The sequence below is a fragment of the Camelus dromedarius genome, chromosome 4, assembly GCF_036321535.1.
Source record: "Camelus dromedarius isolate mCamDro1 chromosome 4, mCamDro1.pat, whole genome shotgun sequence".
Taxonomy (NCBI): domain Eukaryota; kingdom Metazoa; phylum Chordata; class Mammalia; order Artiodactyla; family Camelidae; genus Camelus; species Camelus dromedarius.
The window spans coordinates 32792564-32817909 of NC_087439.1; the positions used below are offsets into that span (position 1 = coordinate 32792564).

Consider the following 25346-nt stretch of genomic DNA (forward strand, 5'->3'; position numbering starts at 1 on the left):
ATTACTCTAACTGGTTTTAATCAGCTATTACTCTAACTGATTTTAAGCTGTTTAGGTGATGAGTGACTTAGAGACCATGTGTGTCTGCTACTTCATTAAACAAAAAGAGGCTCATAATGTCACCTGATCCCATTGCTGGTGATTTTAATCTTGATCACTTGGTTAAGGTGATCTCTATCAGATGTATTCATTATAAGGAATTTTTTATTCCTTTGTAATTAAGGAGAATCTGTGAATTACAGAAATGGCCTCAAGTGCTTCCCCTTTGTGTCTGCATTCTTCTTTGATATAGGATTTTGCAGTTTCATCATCTCATTGCATTGTCTCATCAAGACATGGAGTATACTACTTCACCCTTCAAATATGGGCTTGGTGATGTAATTTCTTCGGGTAAATGTGTGTTGGCAGGACTTTAAAAAGTGCTCTGCATTGGAGTTTGCACTCCATTGTTGCTTTCTAAATCCTGCAACTCCCAGTACTCAGGAAGACAGGACTAGCTTACTGAAGGATGACAGACCGGCTTAAACAAAGATAAGCCATCCCAGCTGAGCCCTGCCCCAGGTCAGCTTGCCAACCACTAGACAAGTGACTGAGACCATCCAGACTAAAGTGAGCCAGCCAGAGCAGAACACCACCCTGATAACCCACAGAACCTTGAGAAATTATAGATGTGTACTGTTTTAAGCCACTAAGTTTGGGGGTGGTGTGTTATACACAAGAAGCTAATAATCCCCAGGGAAGTACTTTGGGATTACATAAATAACTGACTACATGTGCAACTTTTACTGACTAGTTTTATGATTCTTGCCTTAGTTACATATTACTACCAAGGTTGCAAAATGATATTGCTACCTTTTTTAGAGATGAATGTAAGTATGGGGACTTAATATGTTTTTCAAGGACATATGACTTGTAAGTGGTTTTACCAGCATTAGAAGCTCAATCTTCTTCCTGCTGGTCCATGGCCTTTCTCAGTGTGCCATGCAGAGGTAGGTGAGTGACCTGATAACACAACTGTAACTCAAAAGAGCAAGCAACAGAGAAAAAGTCTAGTGTCCTTGGTGTTATGAGTGGCACCCTGTGTCCTCACACATGCACAGAAGCACCTCTGGTAGATGCTCCCTAATTGAAGGGTGCAGGGAGGTAGGCAGGATGGACAGTGGAGGAGAAAACATTAAGTACAGTTATCATAACAGGTTAGATGTTAATTGACTCATGGAAAGATATAAAGATAACATCTCTAAAAATTGCCTTTCATGAATATAATGAATGTCATTGATACTGGATTATAATTAATAATGTATATTTGTACAACATAGCTCAATATTTTTGGAGTAGCTTATGTCGTCCCCAAATTTTGCCTCATTAACTAAGCAGAGGGAACTAAGACAACATGAAGTGACCCTGTGAGAGGAAGAAAGGACCCCTATGTTACCCTCTCACACAAATAAAACTGAAACAAGAAAGTCAAGAACCAAAACTAACCAAGAGCCAAAAGTGAATAAATATCAAAGCATAGACTTGAACTCAGCAATTCCAATTTCTGAAGAGTCCTTCTCACATGGCAGTCAGGGGTAGGTCCGAAGTCTTAGGATGCTAATATATCTGAGTCCTAAGTTTGTGCCTTGTGCCACGCACTATTCTAAAATCCTTACATATATTTTAACTCAGTATCATGAACTTTCTACTATACTACACATTAACTTTACTTATAAATGACTGCATATTTATTTTGAAATGCAACTTGCAGGTGTGTGTGTGTGTGTGTGTGTGTGTGTGTTTAAAGACTGTCTTCCTGAGAAAGGAATTTAAAGCCCTACCTTTTTTCTTTACTGCTCCCTAAAAAATTTAAGAGTACGAGGAAGCTCTTTGCGTTTCCAGGTCTCTTAACAGTGCTTTTAGTGGCAGCGGCTGTCGCTAACCAGAACATTAGGATCCTGCCAGGGTAAACCAATTGTAATTGACTAAAGGCCAAACTCTGGCTCGTCCTTTTTGCTTCCGCGCCTAAACCTCAAGTTCCCCGCAGCTTCTCTCTATTGGAGTCGACGGCGGGGGTGGGTTTACTAGAGCTTTCCCCCGAGGGCAGTCTCCGACCTCTAAGAAGCTTCCTGGTGCACTGGACCAACGCGGTGTATGCCAGCCTGCTTTCGCAGGGTGGGGCCCCGGGGCATCAGGGGTCGCGGGGCGCTCTGGGTGGAGAGGAGCCGACCCCACGGTTGCTCTTGGGTGCCAAGCCTGCCAAGTATCGCGGGACTTGTGCACATCGCTGGAGCGGCAGCTCCAGGAGCAGCTGGAACACGCTCAGTGAGCACCGCCCCAGCCCGGGGAGGAGCGGGAGCGGAGAAGGGGGAGGGCTGGGGGTGCTGGTTACGTAAATGATACTAGCCCAGTGAGAGGCCTCCAGGCTGGGGCTACGGGAGGGGGAGGGACCGCGCGAGGAGGAGGGGCTGAGAGGGAGCGTGCCGGTGTGGGAGGGGGGCGGGGGCTGGGGGCGAAGTGACCAGGCGGCGGCAGCGGCAGCGGCGGCGGCTCTGCCGAGGTGACAATGTGCTAGGAGCCCTCGCTTGGTCTTCTGCTCCTCCTCGGCCTCGGCGCCCGCTCTCGCCGCGCTCGCGGAGCCCTCCAGCCCGCCGTTGCGCTATGAGGGCTTCTCTCCGGGGCTGGCCGAGGCCGGAGCCGGCTTGCTCTGCTCGCGGGGAAGTGTGAAGTGAGAGGCGCCGGCGGGAAGCCGGGCTGCACGCGGCGCTCGCGGGCCGGCGCGGGTTCCAGGTGAGCGCGGGCTCGGCGCGCTGCGCACTCGGCGCAGCCGGCCGGCGCCTGCCGGGCTGAGTCGGAGGCTGAATTCCGTGCGTGGACCGCTGTACCCTCTTCGCGGGATCCCTGGCCACAGTAGCAGGTCTCCGTCTCTCTCTTGCTTACCCTCTCTTCCTCTGTCTGGAGCGAGTCACCTCTGGGCAGCCCGAGTGCCCGGGTGGGCGCCGCAAAGTCCCGCAGCGGGTGGCAGGGTGCGGAGCTGAGCGCCCGCGGTCGGTCCCGGGGCAGGGGCGCGGACGAACCCGGTAAGGCGGCACCCCGCGCGGTGGGAGCGCGCTTGCCCGCCGCTGCAGGTGCGGAGGGAGGACTGCGAGGCGCGAACTTTCCGCCACCGCCCGCCCTCTATCCTGCTTTCTCCGCTTCCCGGGCGAGCTGGGGAACGATGGCCACTCTCTGCGCCCTGGTGGCGCTCGGCGGCGGGGGCTGCTCGGCCTTCCCGCCCCGGCAAGTTTCTCACCAGCTGCGGGCGCCCGGGGGCTGCGGTGCGCGGGCGCATCTACTCTGTCCGCCGGACATCGGGGACGCGCTCGGTCTCGAGTGTCTTCCTCGACGGCTGCCTTCCTCTCTTTCTGTCTCCCTTTGCCTCTCAAACCCTCTGTGTGTCCATTTCTGACTCAGTTTCTTTCCCTGATTCTCTGGATCCCCGCACCCGCTCCAGATTTCTCTGTCTCTTTTTCTTTCTCTTTCTCCCTGTTTTTTTGGGGGATGTCCCTATGTCCCTGGTATTCTATCTCTTCGCTGTCTCTCCGTCTTGCTATATTTTCTCTTTCTGTTTCTGCTTCTCGCTGCCTGTGTCTGTCTCTCTGTCTCATCTATCGTGCCTGGCCCTCTCGAGCACCACCAGCTCGCAGACCCGGAGGCTTCTTGGCCAGAGGAGCAAGCCCCGGCCTGCCTTCTGGGCACCTCCAGGTACAGAGACTTCCCTTCTTGGAGAGGAGATGGGGGGCTCGGGGATGGAGACAGTCTACTCTTGGCTGGGCTGTCCTGGAGTCGAGGGACTGAATGAGGGGGCGCAAGGGCCAGCCTCCCATCCCTGGGTCCGAGGGCGCTGCCGCGAACCCGGGGGCAAGGAAGCTGTTGGTCCGGACAGGGAAAACTGCGGGCGCCCCTCCCCTTCCCCCGTTCTTCGACTAGGATCAGTTGAATTTCCAGGTGGAGAGTCTACATCTCTAGCCTTTTACAGTCAGCCACTGGAGGAGACAGTGGGCAGATAAACACAGAAGCTTCGGGATCCAGGGAAAACTAACCTGGAAAGGGTGGGAGCTTTTCAAAGGCTAAGGTGTTGCTAGCGAAGGAGAGAAGCGTTGGGAGACTCTCTGCTTTAAACTGTCATAATACTCAATCCTTGAGCGGTTTCCTTGGGAGAGATAGCTGTCCCTCTTCCCAGAAATACAGCACAGAGATTTTATTTGCAGGGCTAAAGACACTTGGCCACCCCGACCCCCTGAAATTTCAAGTGTCCTTGGGGCCCCCAGATCTTAAGCTTTATATGAAGGCTGTCTTTACCCAGGATTGCTCCCCTTGCCCATCGTGTGTGTGTGTGTGTGTGTGTGTGTGTGTGTGTGTGTGTGTGTGTGTGTGTGTGTGTGTGTGTGTGTGTGTGTGTGTGTTTGCATTCATGCCCTCTAGTGTTAGAGAAACCTGCTGGTTTGAGAATATTGAAAAGTAAGGTCAACCTATTGGTGACGTACTTTGGACCTCTCACCTTCCCAGATTATTCTCCTTGATTTCACCCATCCTTTCCTTTTCTTCAGCTGATCTCTACAAACTCTTCCTCTCCTACAGAATTAGAACCTTAATACTGAAACCCTTTTCAAGTGACTTCAGAGGTGGATAGATTTGAAGAATTTTCATAGCCTAAGGTAGGCTTTAAACATAAGAAACGTACATTTTCCTGCACGATTTTCCACAAGCTAGGATTTCATGTCTGTTCGTTATGTCCCGGCCCACCTTCAACTCCACTGAGTTTTCTTCAGCTGCTCCTGCTTGTTTAAGTAAATGCTTTTAATTTACTCTTTCTTTGATGCTCATCCCATTGTAGGGCTTAAGCTGCTTGCTTAAGTATAGATATTGTGTCTCAGATCAGATTTGGGGAAGAAGAAAAGAAAGCTTTTCCAAAGGAAGCACAGTGCTGCTGCTATAGATTAATTCTGGATCTGAGTCCAGAGTGGGACTAGATGCTGTCTCAGATATGCAGACCCTAGCTCAGTGTGGGAAAACCAGTAATGCTTGCTAGGAATTTTTGGTTGATTGGGGGCTTTGAAGTCACCTAGCTATGCTAATAAGCCCACATACAAGAAGTTGAATTGTGCCTCTTTTTTCTGTTTAATTTAGTCTTTTATGAATGGGAACTGAGGTCTAGTGCAAGGGATGTTGAAACATGAGTCGGCTGTGTCTTTTTACCTCAGTTGCTGCTTGAATTTGCCCCCGTGTGCAAGACTTTAACTTGGCTGATAACTTGTTCTTTACCAGTCACTGCAGAATTGAAGGAATGCATTTAGAGGCTCGGATGGGTGGCGTCTCTCAATCTTCTTACCTGAGAGTAAACTAGGGCATGACATCATTTGTGGGTGAATACATTCATGTGGTTTTAACAGGTGAAAAGTTTTTTCTTTCAGTATGAAGAACAGGTGTCTCAGCTTAAAATAATTGAGGGCTATAAATTGATCTGCAAACCAAATCACTTACCTTAAATAATTTACAGGTTTTCTTACTGCTTCAAATATATGGGGTGAAGGTGTGATACTTCATGTTTATGAGAATTTGCCAGAGTACCTGGAAATGTACTGCCTTCTGAAATGAGATACTAGTAGGAATCTGTGTGCTGCAGTATTGCTTTTTTGATGATATGGTAGTCACCTCTTAAAACAGTTGGGGCTTTACCACGAGTGTTGTTCAGGAGCACGTTCAAGGCAATTTTGCTTGAAAAATATTACTTGTGAATCAACTGATCCTCTCCCCTATTTTTTGTATTTAAAAGTAGCAAAGGCATAGTGAAGGTGGAAATTCTGATACAGGTTGAGATAAATTCTGATTTCTTACTGATAAGAATATTGAGACACATTTAACTTTTTAACTTAAAGTGCACTAATTTCAGGTCAAAATTATGTCAGCGTGAAATACGATGTTTCCATTTTCCTAACTTGATTTTTAGAAGTGGTAGTTGTAACAGGAACATTTCTATGTATTAGATATTTTGCAGCTTTTTAAAATTCTGACATTTTAGGAAGGGGGGAAAGAACAAGTAGTAAATGGGTATTTTGAGTCTTCCTAGATAGGTAAGTGAAGAGGATATTGGTGTTTCTGAATAACAAAAAAAGTACAGAAAATGACTGAGAGTAAGGTATCAATAAAGTCCCACCATGTGAAATAAATAATATTACATGTCTCTGATAAGTGTTTATTGTCTTTATGAAAATGAAGTTAGTATAGTTTTAACCTTTAATTTGCCTTATTAAACACATTTTCAAGTGGTACCTCTTGCAAGAAACAGCAAATTCTTAACTGGGACTTTTAATACATCACCTTCTTGAGTTTGTCTTGGTATTAGTAGTAGGAACATGTAGACATCTTAAATTTGATGTCTAGCAGTTTAAATGTAGCAGGATTACTACTTTGAAGTCTGAGTGACCATATGCCTAATTATCCAAGAATTTTAACTGGGCTTTGGTTCTAAATCCTTCCTGCCATCAGAATAAGCACATGTGAAACATCAAATTAAGACTTTATATATGTATATATACTCATATTGACTCTAACAAGCTATTTGATGACATTTCTAAATATGCCCCTTCTCTTGCACACACACACACACAGAAGCACTTGTTTGAATACATAAGTCACATTTAAAGATCATATACTGTCTGCTTTTATAAACCATTTATCATTTTTAACAGATTAAACTTCTATTTACAATTTCTATCTTAAAGCACATTGTTTACTTAGAGATGTTTGCCATTCAGTTACGCCATACGTATTTTTGAAGAGTCTAGCTTTCCATTGTGAAATTTAGTACTTGGAGAATTCAAAGAAATTTGTGAAAATGTATAAACACATGAATTTAGTAGTAGTTGGTCATCCATTGGGGGCATTATAAGCAATTATCTTTGGGAGCAAAATATAAATCAAATGTATTTTATTCATTTTGATACTTATTTCTTCTTGATTCAGTTTTAGAACTATCTGTGTGTTTTCAATGTAGTATATCTATAATAATATATTTAACTGGTCCAAGATGATTACCAAGAAATAAGTACAGATGGCTAGAAACATCTGTGTGATTAATGTATGTTCTGATGTCCTTTTTGAGTACAATAACTAAAATTCATTTTTGGCTGTGAGTTTTCCAATTTTATTTTCTTAGTATTTCTAGGACCTATTTAATTAAGCTGAAATTCTTATTTATTTTTTTTACAAGTTATTACTTCAGATTATTAGGAGATTATTGGGGTTTAACATTTAAAATGTAAGTTCCAGTAGGAGACATGCTTTTTCTCAAAGGACACATCCATATAACTATAGACCTCATGAACTATCAGTTTCTCTCTTAATGTTTACCCTACTGTGTATTGTCCTCTCTTCACAACAGGTCTAAAGCAAGATGCAAAATATCAATTATTAAAAGTTATCCCATATTAATAGTTAATCCTCCTAACATAGCTTTGAGAGGGATTTAGGGAAAATAGTGACTGTTACCATCATAGGTATGAACATACTTGTGATCGTGTTTTTTGTTAGATGAGAAAATTAAACACACTGTCCATATTACTCAGTTTCCTTTTGAATTTTTTTCAGAAGTGCTTGCTGTTAAGATAGATGAGGACTGTCTAAGGTACATCATATCAGTGTTTTTAACATGATGTAGAATTAATTGGGACTCTGATAAATTAAACTACACTGAATTGTCACTTAAGTCTTATTTAAGATCTTGTAGAACATTATAGGAAGAGTGTGATTAAACTGTTGGTTGGCACTTTGGTGAGCATAATACATGTGCTGAGTAGCCACTGTAAACAAGAATTTGAAGCACAGCCTGTGCATTCAAAATCATCTAAATTACACCTCCGAGATAGTAGTAAATGCCAACTTAGTCTCTTGCCTAATATTAATTACCTTGATATTATAAACACAGCATCACTTTTTTTGTGTGTTAAAAAATGAATTTTGACATATGGGGAGGATTATCTTGTAGACCAGAGGCATAATAACTTACTTAATGTCCTGCTGAGATTTTTATTATATAATTAGTTTCAGATGGAGAGGATGAGATTTATATGGCTATCGAGACCCCTATGCAGTACTGCCATTAGTCTACTGAAAGAAAAATGGGAATACTTGGAAGCAAATGCATGTAAAGGTATAGCCATTTCAGTTTATTGAGTTTGAGTTAAAAATGATTACCAATTGATAAAATAACTAAAATTTATTTGCTAGATACTTTATACTTCTGGGTAAGTAAATATCTAACAGCTCTTACCACTTTTTATCCTCATAAACATTTGAATAATAAGTAGTATGACTCTCCCCATTGTATTAAAGAGGAATCATTTGCTTGAAATCACACAGCTAATGTGTGTTAGTAGGGCCAGGGGTCACATCAGTTCTTTCTGTCTCTGAAGCCAGTGCCCTTACAGTACTCAGTCTGACATTTTCACTAATGACTAATAAAATGAGTGTCAACCTCCATGTGAAGATTTTCTTTTGCATGGTAAGAATGATTTTAACAAATCTACATATATCACAATCGTTTTACAAGAGTGGACATTGTAACACCAACTGGTGGTGGAACTAAGTCTCAAAATCTCATCCTTAAAATAGAATACATTTAGCTTCTTGTGCATTTTTCTACATTGTACTTATTTTTCTAATTTAGCAAAGACTGATGAAAATTTCATCACAGTCTGGTAATTTATTTCACCACATTCTGTAGCCTATGATTGGGAGCGTTTCATAGTCAGAACCACTATAAGATAATACGCTGCCTAGCCCGTGGGCCCCGAGCACCGACACAGCACAGGCCAGCATGGTTGTCATAGCCAGGACTTAGCCCTTAGATCTGTTCCCTCATCTTCCTAGTTGCAAATCTGGACAGTAACATTTATACCTAAGCAAGATGCTAGCAATTGCACTAGCCTCAGTTTACTGCATCAGTGTGTATTGAAAGGATTAGAGGATTGAAGGTGACTTGTTCCTTCATGGTAGTTAACCACAAAGCACCATCACTAAGACTGTACCAATCTGAGTCCTTGGATGAAGAATAAATGTTGGGGAAGACAAAAGGAGCATGTCTCAAAAACTGATTCCATCCTTCCCTTTAACCAGTGTGTCCCAGCCTTAGGGATGAGTTTGCTCCTTTTTATGTCTTTGTTTGCCTTGGTGAGGACAAAGCAGTTTTGCTTTAGGTAAGAAAGAAAATTCCAGAGCTGAACTTCTAACTGCTTTTGTAAAACTGACTGATGCTATTAAATCCCAAGTTGCTTTGGATAGGGACTGTTGTGGCCAGTGAAGAGGAAAGGAATGCCGCTGGAGTGCAGGAGATGTAGTTACATTGACCGAGGGCACTGTTTAATGTCACTGCTAACAAACCAGTTTGTAAATTGAAATTACCTCAAGGGACGTTTATTTGTTTGTTTGTTTTAATACAGGTTGATCTCTGTATCAACAGAGTCTCATTTGCCTGGGATGAATCCAAGAGGATCTATCTTTATAAACATTTTCCTAGATGAGTCTGAGGTCTCAAGCAACCAAAGTACTTCTAGTACATTTTTCAGATTTATCAGTTTTTATTTATTTAACAAAATAGAGAAGGTACGGTGTTCTGGACTCTGTTCTGAGTGCTTTACAGATATTAATTCATTCAATCATAGCAACCTCCAAGGTAGGTTTTATTGGTACCTCCGTTTTACAGATAAGGAAATTGAGACCCAGAAAGGTTAAGTTGTCCGGGGTAAGTTGATTGAAATGGCAAGGCCTGAGCTATGCTATGTTGGTGAAATGATTAAAATGATCTACTTTCAGTCACAAGGCTTGAAGCAACAGAACTGAAAATGAAACCCAGATTTGTATGTTTTGTTTCCTACCTGAATAAGTTTTGCCTTTAGAAATGAGGGAAGAAAATCTGACCGACAAACTCAGATTTGTAGAGTTGAAAACAGTTTACCTTTTAAGAAGTCATACCAGATTAAGAAAGAAAGTTAATTATGAAAGGGACAATAAACATGGAAAAAAATCAGTGATTTTCTTCAGGTAGATTGATGTTTGTCTCTTCATAGGTGCCGATCACTGTGCACCCCCAACAAAAAAGAAAACAAAAAAAGAAGTGAACAAACACATAGTGATGCAGACAAAAGAAAAAAAAATCAAAATCTATAAGTAGAATTTCTATATATAGACTTCAATCAGTAACTGATCTAGTAAGAAATAGCTTATTTTCCTGCAATACTGTTCATAAACTGTTTAAATTACATTCTAAAATATTAATATTTATGAAAGGATTGGAGAAATCCTACTGAAACTTCTGGATTTTTTTCTCAAATATGTTTTTTGTAAGCTTTTATTTTATGGAATATCTGTACAAATTTGTAATCACTGGTAATCTATAAAGAACTGATATATTAATCTTTGATGAGATACATTTTCTCCTTCTAGCCTTTGGTTGATTTTCAGCAACTTTCTGTTACTTAATATTTGTGATGAATGCACTCAGGCAGTGTTTTAATGACTTCTCTTTAGTCTTAAAAATATTATTTTAGACTGACTGACATTTGATTAGGTTGTGTAAATTACTTGAATTAGATACCCCAGTAGTGAGTCACCCTACCTATCTGGTTTTTTAAAAAGTAAAAATCTACACTTAAAAACAATCCTGTTTTCAGATTCTGTAAATGAAGTGAGAGCTTACGGGATTACTGACTAGCCAAGTTTTAAAACTCAGTACTACTGTCTTTCCTCTTTCTCTCACAGCAAATTCCACCTCTTTTTCTAAACCCTCAAGGCTCATATTTCTTGATTCTCTTGATAGTTCAGTCTCAAATGGGATTATGGATCACTCATCCTGAAAAGTATTAGAAACCAGCCTGTGCCTGATCATGATTCAGATTTCTCCCATATCCTTTGGATTTTCACAGTTTCTGTGTATTTTCTTCTCAAGTAAATACTGTTTCATCATTTTTCATTACTCTCTTTCTTCCATATCTTTTCCCTGCCCTTCTCTTCCTGTCTTCCTTCTTCATAATGCTCTCGACTTTAAATTGTCTTTTTCTATGGTTTAATACATCCTCATGAAGCAGGGCTGGACTGTGTATTCGTTCTCTTGGTTCTCTAAAAAATGTAAATAAAAAAAGAGCTTCTGTTCATTTCATCATTTAGTCCCTTAGTAAGTAAGAGGCAGACGCTCTGGCTCTTGCATCTGGGTCATTTAGCAGGAGGCTCGGGATGCTAAATTCACATCTCATTACCTTTGTCTACTTTTAGCGTTGTGTGCTTGGGCCCTGTGGTCAGTTGGCAGGCACTGGCTCCAGGGGAATGCTGTGTTATTTGAGGGGGTGCCAATTTCAGTTGCCACACAGTTCTCACATTCCTTGGTCAGGTTTTCCTTATCAAAAGTCCAGGACATGTTTCATTGTTAACTCTAGGCTATTGACTTCATGTCAGGATTTCATTGTGATATTAATTGATAGACGGTGATGAACAATTCGTAAAATTTATATTCCATGGCTCCTGTTCCCTGACTTTGGGATGGTATTTTTCCCTATTTGGTAAACCTAGAGCAGACATTTTGTCACAGATTTTTTAAAGAGTTTTATTGTTGTTCACTAAGTTGAGATGAATCCTAGGTAATTGGATGGTGCAGCTGAATTAACACATTGAATTGCTGCTTATGAGACACTTCATTTGCTGTTGTAGACAACAATAGGCCCATTTTGCTTCTACAATGCTCAGATTCTTATTATCTATATAAAATTCTAATTCAAGTGGGATAACATGTATGCCTCATTTCCATCCCTTTGTAAGGAAAAATAACCTCCACAAATCTAAGATATTTGAAACTATCTCATTAAATAATTTTGAATTTCAACACATCTTTTTTTGAGAATGTTAATCAGTTGTCTCGTTGCTCACAAAAAAGACATTTCAGAGACACGCAGTCAGTAGTACTGCTTTTACCCCGTGTGCCCTAGGACCTATGCACACGTGCAGTCTGCGTTTGCTTCAGGAGAGAGCCTTGTCCGAGTGATTCTGGGCAGCATCACCACCATCATAAGCATGGTGATGTGCAGCAGTGTGACAATCATGTCTGTTCTTGGGTTTTCCTCATTTTAGGTGTTTTAAGGGCAACTTCTGTAGGTCAGTGGAACGGCTTTTAAACAGGTGAGTTTTCATTTCACAAGGGAGGATTAGGACATATCTTTATCTAAACTCCCTCCTGAAACCTCATGAACTTAAACATTAAATTAAGGAATTAAAAAGATATCAAACTGTCACAATTTGGATGGAGTGAAAGCAGGGCGGAGGAAACTGCCCAAGATAGGGGGCAGTGGCCTGAGGTTGAGGAGGGAGCCCCTTTACCCTGAACAAGAACCCAAAGGCTGAAGGCTCACCGAAGCCAAGAAAAATAGAGTAGAAGAAGGGCACTGAGACTGAGACAAAATAATGACTCAGCGTGTATAACTGGAATAGCCCACCTTGCAGTCACAGCGTCTACTTCCTTTGCAGATGTCCTTGTAGCAGGTTTTTTTCCCTGCCCTTCCCAACCATCCCCCTTAACATGGACTACTGAGGGGCGGTAAGGGCGACTAGGGATGCATCTTTCAGCTGTAGAATAAATTCCCTTTTATTTTGGCACCTAGGGTTATCAAGCCTAAGGATTAGTTCCTTCCTTACCCTGAAGCAAAGTCTTCTATACAGCAAGACCCACTCAAGTACAGAAAGTTCAGCCATTTCTGTTCTTTTATTCTTAAATACAAGACAGCAACCAAGTATCACCAGACATTTAAGAAATAATTTAATGAAAAAGTTTTAACAAAAATCTGCAACATGAAAAAGAAAGACCAAGATAAATGAAAACCAATGACAATAAAATGACCTTTCAGGGAGCAGATAATTAAAAGACCATACAAGAGACCAACAAAATTAATTTTTTGAAAAATTCAAGAAAATATTGCATTCGTAAAATAAGATGATAGGGAAAAGACACAAATGGAGAAGAAAAACTGTTGGAAATTAAAGATTTTCAAATCAGCAGTTTAAGGCAACATTTGTAATGTCAAATTGAGAAAAACTCTCAACAGTGCAAACAAAAAGAACAAAAAGATGAAAAAGGTAAGAGTCATAGTGAGTCTCCCTGAAGTGTGACTTCCTGCTGATTGGAGTTCTGTAAAAGAACAGAAAATGTAATTAGAGCAGATATTAAAGAATTAATAGAATTCTTAAATTTCTGAAGGAAGATGATTTGCAACTGAAAATTTTGTATCCACTCAAAATATGAGTCAAATGCAAGAGTAGAATAAAGACATTTTCAGGCACATAAGGACTAAATATATTTTCCTCAAATGTAACCTTACAAAATTACTGGAGGTTGAACCCCAGCAAAATGTAATCAAGAGAAAGAGAAAGACATAGCTTTGAAGCGGTCCTGGAAGGCACAACTCCTACTGCTTCACTCTGGTGTAGGATCAGTGCACAAAAGTGGAGGGCTTTGGCTGGTTAGAGGCTTTGGGACAAAAAGGGAGCTTTATACAACATACAGTGTCCAAGAAATATTTGCAAAGGCAAATAGTGCAAAAACAAAAAAGGTAGAAACTCCAGGAAAAAACAAAGAAAATGCAAGAAAGGAAAGTAATCATATAACTTTAGTGGACCCTGAAATGAACAATATTTTTATATTACTTAAATGTTAGGTTATGTATTTGCAAATTTTCAATTTTTTTTGTATCAATCTTTAAGTAAAATGTGGGAGATAATCACGACTATATAACAGAATGCAAGTATTGTCAACAATGGCAGTGTCACAGTAAATATGCAGATGGTGGAGGCTAGGAGTTAGGTATTGGGGTTGGGGAAAGCAGAAGGAGAGGATGGAAACTGGAAGAGGAGCCTGTTATAAAACAAGGTCGAGAGATAGTGTGTAAAGTTGTTATAAGAAGTGGAAGTGATGATATATCCCTTATAGCTACAAAGAAAAGTAAGAGGAAGGAACAATGACTATATTAAGAGGAAGTGCATGCAGCAGTGTGGAGTAAGCTAAGTGGGATAATCTAGATAATGTCTAAAATACTTTGGGTCCATTTGTTTGATCAAAGTGTGCTTTGATTTGATTTAAGAAAAAAATGTGTGGTTACTTTTAGGTGTGTATGAACTCCCCAGATTCCCAAAGATTCCAATCACTGTCTGTCCAATCACCCTGGTCCATAAGGACATTTGAATTTAAGCTTTCTGTTGTAGAGTTAATCAACAATTAAAGGCAGTTCCCTCTGGGGAGAACTGGTTGGGGTTGGGGGAGGGGTGCAATTGTATAAAGAAATGTAAATACTTGGAATTTTTTGTTGGTAAACACAGTAGCAGTCATCCCCTACAGTATTAAAATGATTATGGGGCTATGGGGAGAGAATTGGATTCTAGTCCAGGTAAAACCACTAATAAAATCTGTAGTATGTCATTCAAGTTCTTTGGACCTTAGTTTCCTCATCTGTAAAATGATGCAACTGGTAAAAAAAAAAAAAAAAAAAAATCTCTGATATCACTCTGTAGTCTGATATTTATTTGTTTTGCAAAGATAGGCCTAATCATTTTCTTTGAGAATGAAATAAGCTTTAACTTTTTCAGGTGTGCTAGGTCTCAAGGCTGATTCAGAGTGCTTTCTTGCTCTGGCTCTTTGTGAGAGGTTGTTAGTTGCCTTTCTAACACTGGTCTCTGTTCTCCTTTACCTTGAGTCTGACTGAGTTGATCACTCAAATCCGAATTGTACATCTTTAGTTTCATTAATCTGTAATAATCACTTCCCAAACAAGGTTGTTTTGATACAATGTTTTTATTACTCAAGGTCTTATAATTTAAAAATAACTTTTTTCTTGATGTAAAAATGCAAAACATTACCAAATGATTCTTTAGAAGATCCTATCTCCATTCCACCTCTGTTTTCCTGAACATTTTAAAAGTGCTAAACAATAATTTTAAACAACGTTTTGTAGTGGTTTCCAGATAGAGACGGTAAATTTTATAGTCCTCTGCATTATTAAATTATACCAGTTACTGTGATTACCTGATGTGTGTACAGATTCACAGAGGAATTGATAGAAGGATGGCCATTTCAACATTACACAGATGTGAGGATATTGCCATCTTAGATCGGCAGCTGTTCTGGAAGTTCTCACTGCTTCTTATTGTTTGGACTTACTGCGTAGCTAATCAGAAATGGTTGCTTTAAAAATGTTTGCTATTCCTAATGAATGTGAGAACACAGATGGATCCCACAAGAAATTTCTAACCTGTCGGTTGTTGGCAAGATTTCTCTGTGTGTATGTGTGTGTGCGCGCGTGCTTTAGCATGTTTTAACTATGAACATCAATCCAAAAGAGAATTGTAATACCTTTCTGAAATAGATTGACAGAGAGACAGAGATAGAGACAGAGACAGAGATGGAGAGGAAGAGAGAGAAGGAGGAATGGGGAAGTTTCCCAGTTTCTACCCTCCAGCTTGAGGCTTGTGTAACACAAAAAACATATTGTGAAAATTGAGAACAGAAGTTACTTTTGATACATTAAAATCTAGTATTTTTATTGTATGGAAGGATAGGGGATTCCGAAATGATAAAATACAATTAACAATGAGTCATTCTTCAGAGCTGTGAATATCTGGTTTCTGTTGACAGGTTGTGATACTAATCTCTTGGGTCACCTCCTTTGACCATTTTCTGAGTGATCTGGTTTTTGACTAGTGACTGGGGGGCAGTGAGAGCTGCTTTGTCTGGTTATCTTACCTGGTCTGATGAATCAAGGGCCCATTAAATTTCCTTTAAAAGGTGAAGTTCTTGGCAGTTAATTAGAACCTTTGGCATATAAACTACCCCTTGATTCTAAGAGAAGAAAAATGGCTGGACTCAAGTTTGGGAGGGGGCAGTGAATTATGGTTGTATTAATGACACAAGTTTAAGACTGTGGTGCCTACATAAATGCAGTTCAAAAAGTCTAAATTATCCAGTTACCTTGCAGAATGACAAAAGCACAGCTAGGTAGCCTCTATGGAATTTAGTTACCTCATCCTTAAAATGGCAGTGATAGAAATAGTAGCTAACAGTAATACAGCTCAGGTTTCTAATAGGTAATGAGGGTCCCTTCTAAGTGCTTTATATAATATTAGCTCCTTTAATTCCCACTAGAATTAAAGGAGTTAGATATTTATTTTCAACCACCTAATAATTATAAAACTGCTTCAAGGGTTGAGGTGACAACGCATGTAACGTACTAATTATTAACACATTAGCGTGTCTCCTCTTCTGGGTCCTCTATTTGTGTTTAGTGTGGCAGGTGCCCAGTAAATCTGGCCTGCTTAACCGATTTCTGAAATAAAATTCTCAGACCTGGAAGAATTATTGTAAAGAGTAACTGCAAAATCAGACCCCGGGAGTAAATAAATAGCAGTCAAAGATAGGATTGAAGCCAAGCAAAATAGAAACAGTAAACTGTATTAGTGAAATATCTAGAAATCTTATAGAAGAAAGAAGTGAAGGTAAAGGAGGGAAAGGCAAAGGAATATCATGTCATGATAAATAGATCATAATATTGTACAAATTGCACACAGTGCTGAACACTGAAATGCCACTTTGCAGGAAGTGCTTCTGGTTTAGAAAAAAGGTGATAAGCTTCTTGTAGTCCCTTGAACTTTATTTGGAAAATTCTGGCATCACTGCTGATTTTTGTTAGTTCTTGGCTAAATTGGACAGTCATCCTCCATTTTCCTCTTAGTTTTTTGATCAGCTTTTTCTGTGTAATTTTTTCATGGCTGATTTCTTAGAGAAATTGAAAGATGGGTGCTTTTTGTGTGTGTGAATATGAAAAATGGTAACAATTTAAAAACATGTTGCCATTCTAGCCTTAGTCCCTTGATGAAAAAGATGAATCATTATTTTTTTGTTCTTTAGAGACACAGACTTCATTTCAGTATGTGACATCTTGTTGTTTTGAATGATTTTTATAAAATGCTTAATTGGAGATTTTCTATTTTTTTATGTAGAAGGACATGTAATTTGAGATAACAAATCGTAATTGATTTCTCATTTAGAAATATTTAAACTCCAACTCTCTTTTCTAATCATATGAGAAGAATATGTTGTTTTGAACACTGATAGTTTGTCAGTTCCTTCACAATAATTTGTACAAATGATAATTATACATAAATTAATAAACTGCTAGTGGGAATCTAATGATGCATCATGCTGTTTTTGATTTATTTCTGAATCATTTGCAGTCTGTTGAAATGTACCAGGACTAATTGTTTAATGTAACCTATAACACCTCAACTCCAAAAACATGTCCAGTAAATTAGAATATTTATTTTTAAAAAATGATGCACTAGCTTATGTTTTGTGACAGTTTATTATATAAGAAGTGGTTTTATGGATTATTAAATAGTATCTGTGTTTTATCTGTGTTTAAAAATCCTTTTCATATTAAAAATAATGAAATTATTTAGATAACCTTTTACTACCTTTCTTATGTGATCCGAACAGTTTTCTAGTACTGCCTAAAATAATGTTGGGTCCTCAGCTTACGACATTTGCTTAGTACTCCTGTTGCGTCACATCCTGAAGTTTTGTGTTTGAATGTATCTTGAAAGTGATTAAAAGGAGACCTTTGGCATAAGCTTCAACAACCTTGTGAGGAGTTTCTACATGAGAAATAATTAAAATCAAGTAATAACTCCTGCTTTGTCTGGGAACCATGAATGAGGTTAACCATTCTCAACCAAGGTTACATTAAGTCACAGACAGACAATTGATTGTCTTGTATTGTTGCATCTGTCTGCCAAAATATTATACCACCTGTATTTATTTTATAGTGTAATAGTCCACTGATACTTACCTTGTAAACTTATTTGTGAGCTGTTTTCATGTTATTTAACAGGACTTTTGAAGTCAGTAACTCACACAAAATATTAACCATCATTTTAAATATAAAACTAAGATATAGAAAGATTTAGTGATGTGATTGATTTTGCAGTCTATTTTTCACTAAAAGTGAATCAAAGATATATACTCTTTTCTGTCATAGGGCAGGGCTGATGCCCACCATGTGTGTGCGTGTGCGTGTGTGTGTGTTCATGTTTCCCAGAGGGCTTCTACTTAAAGTTGAGTTTTTATTTTTATGGATATCCTGGGTATATATTTATTTATTTTTATATTGAAGTATACTTGATTTAGGATATTGTGTTAGTTTCAGATGTACAGCACAGTAATTAACTTATATATGTATATATATTATTTTCCAGTTCTTATCCCTTATAGATTATTATAAGATATTGGATGTAGTTCCCTGTGCTATACAGTAAGCCTTTATTATTTGTCTTTTTTATATATAGTAGTGTGTATCTGTTAATCCCATACTCCATCCCTTCCCCTTTGCTAACCATAATTTTTTTTTGTCTGAGTCTGTTTCTGTTTTGTAAATAAGTTCATTTGTATTATATTTTTAGATTTCACGTGTAAGTGATATCATATAACATTTGTCTTTTCCTGTCTGACTTACTTCACTTAGTATGAGAATATCTAGGTCCATCCTTGTTGCTACACATGGCAATATTTTATTCCTGTTTATGGCTCAGTAGTATTCCATTATATATATAAACCACATCATCTTTATCCATTCATCTGATGATGGATACTTTGGTTGCCACCATATCCTGGCTATTATACATTGTGCTGCTGTGAACATTAAAATTGGGAGTTTTTGTCTTTTTTGGATATATTCCCAGGAGTGAGATTGCTGAATTGTGTAGTAACTCAATATTTAGTGTTTTAAGGAACCTCCATACTGTTTTCCATATGGCTCCACCAGACTATTCCCACCAACAATGTGGGAGGGTTCCCTTTTCTCCACACTCTCTCCAGCATTTATTGTTTATATACTTTTTGATGATGGCCATTCTGATTGGTGTGAGCTGATAACCTCATTGTAGTTTTGACTTGACTTTCTCTAATAAGTAGCAATGTTGAACATCTTTTGATGTGCCTGTTAGCCATCAAAGTATGTCTTCTTTGGGGAAATGTTTTAGGACTTCTGCCCAGTTTTTGATTGGGTTCTTTGAGGGGTTTTCTTTGTTTGTTTTTTTCTTTATTATTTTGAGCTGTATGAGCTGTTTGTATATTTTGAAAATTACTCCCTTGTCAGTCGCATCATTTGCAAATATTTTCTCCCAGTTCATAGGTTGTCTTTTCATTTAGTTTATGGTTTCCTTTGCTGTGCAAGAGCTTATAAGTTTGATTAGGTCCCATTTGTTTATTTTTGCTTTTATTTCTTTTGCCTTGGGAGACAGATCTAAGAAAATACTGCTGCAATTTATGTTAAAGACTGTTTTCCCTGTGTTCTCTTCTAGGAGTTTCATGGTGCCATGTCTATATTTAAGTCTTTAAGCCATGCTGAGTTTATTTTTGCGTATGGTGTGAGGGAGGGTTCTGACTTCATTGATTTACATGCCGCTGTCCAGCTTCTCCTGGATATTTCTAAGTGTGGGTCTCCACCATCTCTTGGGTACCACTCAAGTTACTGATCTTATTTTATGAAAATTCAGAATTACTCTTGACTTTTAGTTGTTTTATTAATTTTAGAGTTTGTTTTGACCTTTTCTTGGACCAAATTACATTTTAGTCCAACTTTTTTTTAACTCTTCTATCTAAACCCATATTTTCAGTGCAAATTTCTTGTCATATTTAATTCAGTAGTTTTGAATTTTTAGCCTACTTTCAGGTCCACACCTTCATTTTATTAGAAATTTCATGAATTTCTGCCTTTTTGCTGATACCCACATACAGATCTCCCTTTGCGGAGCCAAGACTATTCCTTAAAATGGCCCAGAACCACTGACAACAACCTTTCATACACCCTTTCCCTGTTCTCACTGCTCGTCACACTAACACACCCTAAAACACCCACGTTTAGTCATTTTTTAGCTGATGTTATTTTCTGTCCATCTGTTTTTTAATCATATATGTGTCTAGTACTTGCCACGGAAAAATAATGATTTTAATGTAGTTGTATGCATCTGTATTTTATTAGAATTGTCTAAATAGCTCTGCACTTGTAACTGGCCAAAGGGCTACCTGTCATAATAACTTGATATATAAAATTGTGGACCAATAAAATGTTGCCAGGTTTTAATAGAGAAGGGTACTTCACTGGTGCCTGAAATGATTCCTACTTAAGCAGTCAGTCTACATAATCCATTAATAAATCTAACTTGTGGTTTTGGGATCTACCTGGTTTAAGGATCCCTATTAGGTAGATCGCACAGTAGATCTACTATGTAAATGCCACATCCGGAGCTGCCAAAATTTCCCTAAGAGACACACTTACAAATGGGTTTTCAGCAGTGGGTTCATGTGCACCACATGAAATTACTGAATGCTTTGGCAGTTCTAAATCCCTGGGGGTCCACGTAGCAAAATCCCTTTCCCTTTGTGTCTGCCCTTTTGCTTGCTTTCTGTCAAGTCTCTGCCTTACTGAAGTCTCATGCTATTAAAAAGATGATTTTCTCTTTCTTGCTTCTGGGGATTGTGTCCTCATTCAGGGATGAACAACACCAGCAAAATAGAGCCACATATTTCATAAGGCCAAACTGTTCTATCAAGAAAGGACCTCTCATACCATTAAAATATGTCATCTTTCTATATGAACAGTATTACAAATTTATGAATGAGGAGCACAGTACCACATATTGTTATCTTGTAGAATTGTTACCTTTTCTTCTCTGTGTCCTTCAGCAGATGCATTCAGGCTGTCATTCATGGCTGTATTTTATAGGAAAATGTGTGTGTTTACCATTGTGTGGGGGCATCAAGGACAAGGAGTTTCCTCAGAATCTAAGATTCTTATCTGATGATATGCTTGGCTGATGGCCATCAAACTGGTCATTCAGAGGATTTAGGATTCCTGCCACACACCATGTATCAGTCTCAGGGATGACAGTCACACTACACCTCAATTGCAAATTTTTTGCATTCTACTTTCTCAGTCCAGGTTCATGCCTTCAATTTATTAGAAACTTCCTGCATTCCTACCTTTTTCTGATAGCCATATAGAGATCTCCCTCTGCAGGGCCAGTTGGCCCAGCAACCGAAAGGGAGGAAGAAAAGGAGCCTGTAGCCCTAGATCAACTGTCTTGTGGTTGGCCTGGTGTTCCTCCCTTCCGGCAGCTGCAGTCCTGTGGAATGTGCTTTAGACCCTTTCCCTGACCTTGGCTGACGTGCTGTTAAACCTCAGTGAGGCAGAGCTTGCCTTTTCTCTTCCAGCAGGTCTCAGGAGTGAGATCTTGCCACTGGCTTGTATTCTCTGACCCTTAGCTTTGTTTCCCCTTGAAATGGAACCAACCAAGGAATTGTCCCGCTGTTGATACTCATGAAGCATTTAATACAAGTACATACATTTTTGTCTGTTTCTCTAGTTTAATTAATCCTTGCTGTTACCCTTCTAAATTATAGATGTGTATCTACATCCATCTGTCTTTAATAGATTATGAAATCCAAGAAGGCAGTCCAATGCAGTTTTTTTGTGCTGTACCTAGCAGAATGTCCTGTGCAATTAAGTCTTTCCTACACTCATTAATTAGGTTGCACATGTACAGATAGGTGCCCTGGGCCTTCCAAAGCAGTAGATGCTACTTTGGAAAATAATGCAGGTCAAAAAGGATTTAGGTCAGTCAAATCTTATCTGTCTTTCCTGGTAGGATAGTAGAAAACGTCTTTGCACTGTGGCATATTAATGTCTTCCTTATGGTTTTTTTCCTCTCAGATTCCATTGTCAGCTAGTCAGAGATTGCACACTTTATATGCTTCTTGTCAAATTCATTGGGTATTTAAAGTAGCTGTGTCTCTGTGATTTTCACCAGAGTGGCCCAGGAGTTCTGCCACCTCTGTCATTTATAGGAATTCACCTGGAACTTGTTTCATCTGCAGAGGACATAGTCACAGAGTTGAAGATTGAAAGGGATCTTGAAGGATGATCCCGCCACCCCAGCTTCCCTTACCCAAGGTGGTGCCTAGTCTAAACCCAAGACTGACATGGTTCTTTAAAGTTGCCCCATATCCTGTAGTCAGTTCATTACCTACTTCACGTTGCCAATACAGGGCTCTCTCTAAATATAACTATGAGCATGTAACTGCTGGGTATAAAAACCTTTGAGAGCTCTACAGATTACATTTCAAATATTTTAGCATATTATTCGAGACCCTTCATAAACATCTATCCCAGAGACCTCTGAAGCTGCAGTTCTCATTTGTTACCCCTCCTAATCTAGTTTAAGGGTTCACTGAATTACTTCTTTCTTACCTGGACATGGCATAGATACCCATGACTCTATCTATTTCTTTGCTCTCACTGCTTTGCAACTTTGAATTACCCGTCTTTTCATTTCAAGGATCAGCTCCAATTACACCTCTTTTTAAAGGATTTCCCCAAATCTCCTGGGTAGAATGTTTCTGTTCCTTTCTCAGTTCCCCTAGTACTTTGTTCCCATTGCTATTGCTCGCTTGCACCATGTTATCATAGTTGTGTCCTCCTCTGTCTCCCGTTGTAACTCCCATTTTAAATTATAATCTTTTTCACAGTAGAGGCATCACATTCCTCTTTGTTCCCCCAAGGCCTACCAAAGTCCATAATATAGCTAGTTATTCAATAAATGTCTTGAAAAATTGTTAAATATTGATTTGGTAGGAAAAAGGACTGTGAATTTAATGACGCTGTATTGAATGAATCTTTGTGATACTCCTCGTGTCTTTTTCTGGAATATGATAGGGATATAAAAATATTAGCATAATCCATTCCAAAGATGATCACCACAAATTTATCAGAATAGCAGGTTCAAGGGGGTACTTAAGAACCATTCAATTCCAGCAGGCAGCCAGAACTTGAGGTCATTTTCAACATTTCTGGAGAATGGAGCTCTTGAACTCTTTATTTGGCCCTTTCTTAGGGAAGCCCATTCTGTTTTGGCGTTCCTCACAGAAAGAGGGCCTTTCCTTATGCGGAGCTTAAATTTGACTCCTTGTAACTTTTCTCATGAGTCTTACTGGTCTTAGTTATGCTTTGGGGGAGCACAGAAAACAAATTTAAACTGCTTTCTAAATTGCCAGTTCTTCACATAGGAACAGCATTGAGGTTTCTACTATATATTCTATTTTACAGGCTAAATGACCCCAAAACACACTGTGTGGGTGTGTATGTGTGTGTATGCATACATACATATAGCATAAATATAACATCTGTGTTAGCACACATATCAGTAATTAGCCAGAAAACAACTGGAAATCATTTTAATTGGAAGTAAGATAACTTGCATAGACAGAGGTAGAGACAAAGACAGAAAAGTAGATTACCATATAAACAGTTCACATTCTGATCAGTGTATGTTCGTATATATAATTTTGGATATTTACATTAAGGATGACAGATTATTGCGTTATACTTCCAGATTTTAGACTCTAGAATGGTCACATTTTCTGGTCATTTTATTGCTATGCAAGAAACTACCCAGAAATTTAGTGGCTTAGAAAAGCACTTTATTATAATCTCTCATAGTTCTGTGGGTTGACCATGCTCAGCTGGGAGATCCTCACTTGGGGTCTCTCATGCAGTTGCCATCAGGTGGTGGCTGGAACTGGAGTCTTCTAAAGGCTGAATGAACTGGTGTCCAGTGTGGTTTCTTTACTCTGATGCCTGTGTGCCCCTCAGCATGGCTGCTGTCTCCATTGGCAGAGTAGCCTGTACTTTTTACATGGCAGCTGAGGGCTCCAAGAGGCAGAAAACAGAAGATGCTAAATTAATGGCTACTCCTGGACTAGTACAGTATTGCTTCTATCATAAACTCTTAGTCAAAGGAGTCCTGAGTTCTGCTCAGATTCCAGGAATTAAAAAAAAAAAAAAAAAAGCTTAATCTCCTGATGGGGTAAATGTGAATGTCAAGCTCACACTGCGGAAGAGCATGCTGAATGGGAGATGTTGTGGCCATTTTTCAAAAATATAACCTGCCACACCATGTATTTGGATGTTGTGGTGGAGTAAAGGTTGCACTTTATATACATTTTAACTTGTTCTCAGAAGAAGTAAATACAAATGTGATATATTTAAACAGTGGCATAAAACATGGAGAAAGCATGAATAGTGACCATAAAACATAATAGAAAACTAACTCACATCCTTTAACTAAAGTTCATTACATATTTACACTGCATTTCTAATTGGATTTCATGATTTGAAAGGTCCCAGTTCTAAATTTAGGTTTAAAGATGTTCAAAAGAATCTTCACTTTAAAAAAAAAACGAGCTAATATTTAACAATATTTAGTTTCTGGAAATTCATTTTTAGAGTGTAATATAATCTTACCTGCTACTGATAAAGCAGTTTCATTACTTGGAATCTAATTTTAAAAATAATCCTTCATACAATTAAATATACCTAAACTACTATGTATTTTAGTGAAATACAAATTTTTCTATTTAAACCATTTTTAATGTATTGTAATATCCTAGATTTGAATTCTTTCCATTTCTTTCCTCCCTCTGAATTCCTTTAAATTTTTCTTCATTTTAAGAATTATTTGACATATGAACCCTAATACTTGGTAACATATATTCTGGTGAGTTGATTCTATTTCTCCATGACGGAGAAACATTTTCTTAATTCTTACCTGCAAATTCTCAGATAATTATATGTATCACTTAAAACGTTCAGTATATATTCAGAGTGGCCTAAAGAAATTAGTTCTTTATTTTTCCTTCACAAAATATGAAGTCTTGATATTGGTAGTTCAAGCCAGATAAGATGGCTCTGTAATGTCACCAGGGACTTTGGATTCTTGTAGTCACTCTAAGATACTCAAAATAGCTGCCAGAGTTTCAATCATGTCTACATATTCAGCAGGCAAAGGCCAATGAACATAAAAGAGCATATAGCATCTAAAAGAGGGGAGAACTGATATTGGGGAGGCACCTGGCTACTCCAGCCATGTCGCATCAAAAAATCACCTTCTATTAACTTTTTGAGAATTTCACATTACTGCTTATTTGTGCCTTAATTTTGTCTATATAAGTCTCCAGCTCTTCTAATACTGAAGTTCTGCCTGATTTATAGCTTTCTGTTTGGTTCTTACATATGCGCAGTTGCCTTTTTTTCCCTCTGAGTTTTTCAACTGATATTCTTTCATTCTTTTTGAATTATGATATAGATATTTTTGTAGAAGATTTGTAAAATTAAGAAAAATATTAAAAAGTATGCTAATATCACTTATATTTTCACACATTCAGAGACCATAACTATTAACATTTTGCT

General features: G+C 38.8%; 1 protein-coding gene across 3 annotated transcripts in view; it reads left to right on the forward strand.

Moving 5' to 3' along the window:
* Positions 1-2518: 2518 nt before the first annotated feature.
* Positions 2519-25346, forward strand: part of GALNT13 (polypeptide N-acetylgalactosaminyltransferase 13) — a 458027-nt gene continuing 435199 nt past the window's right edge. For 2 of the 3 annotated variants that reach the window (XM_010985618.3, XM_064484785.1), the window contains exon 1: positions 2520-2896. The gene's annotated coding sequence lies outside the window, so the exon portion shown is untranslated. Of the gene's footprint in view, positions 2897-25346 lie in introns of all 3 variants that reach the window. The other variant, XM_031451413.2, reaches the window with a different exon arrangement.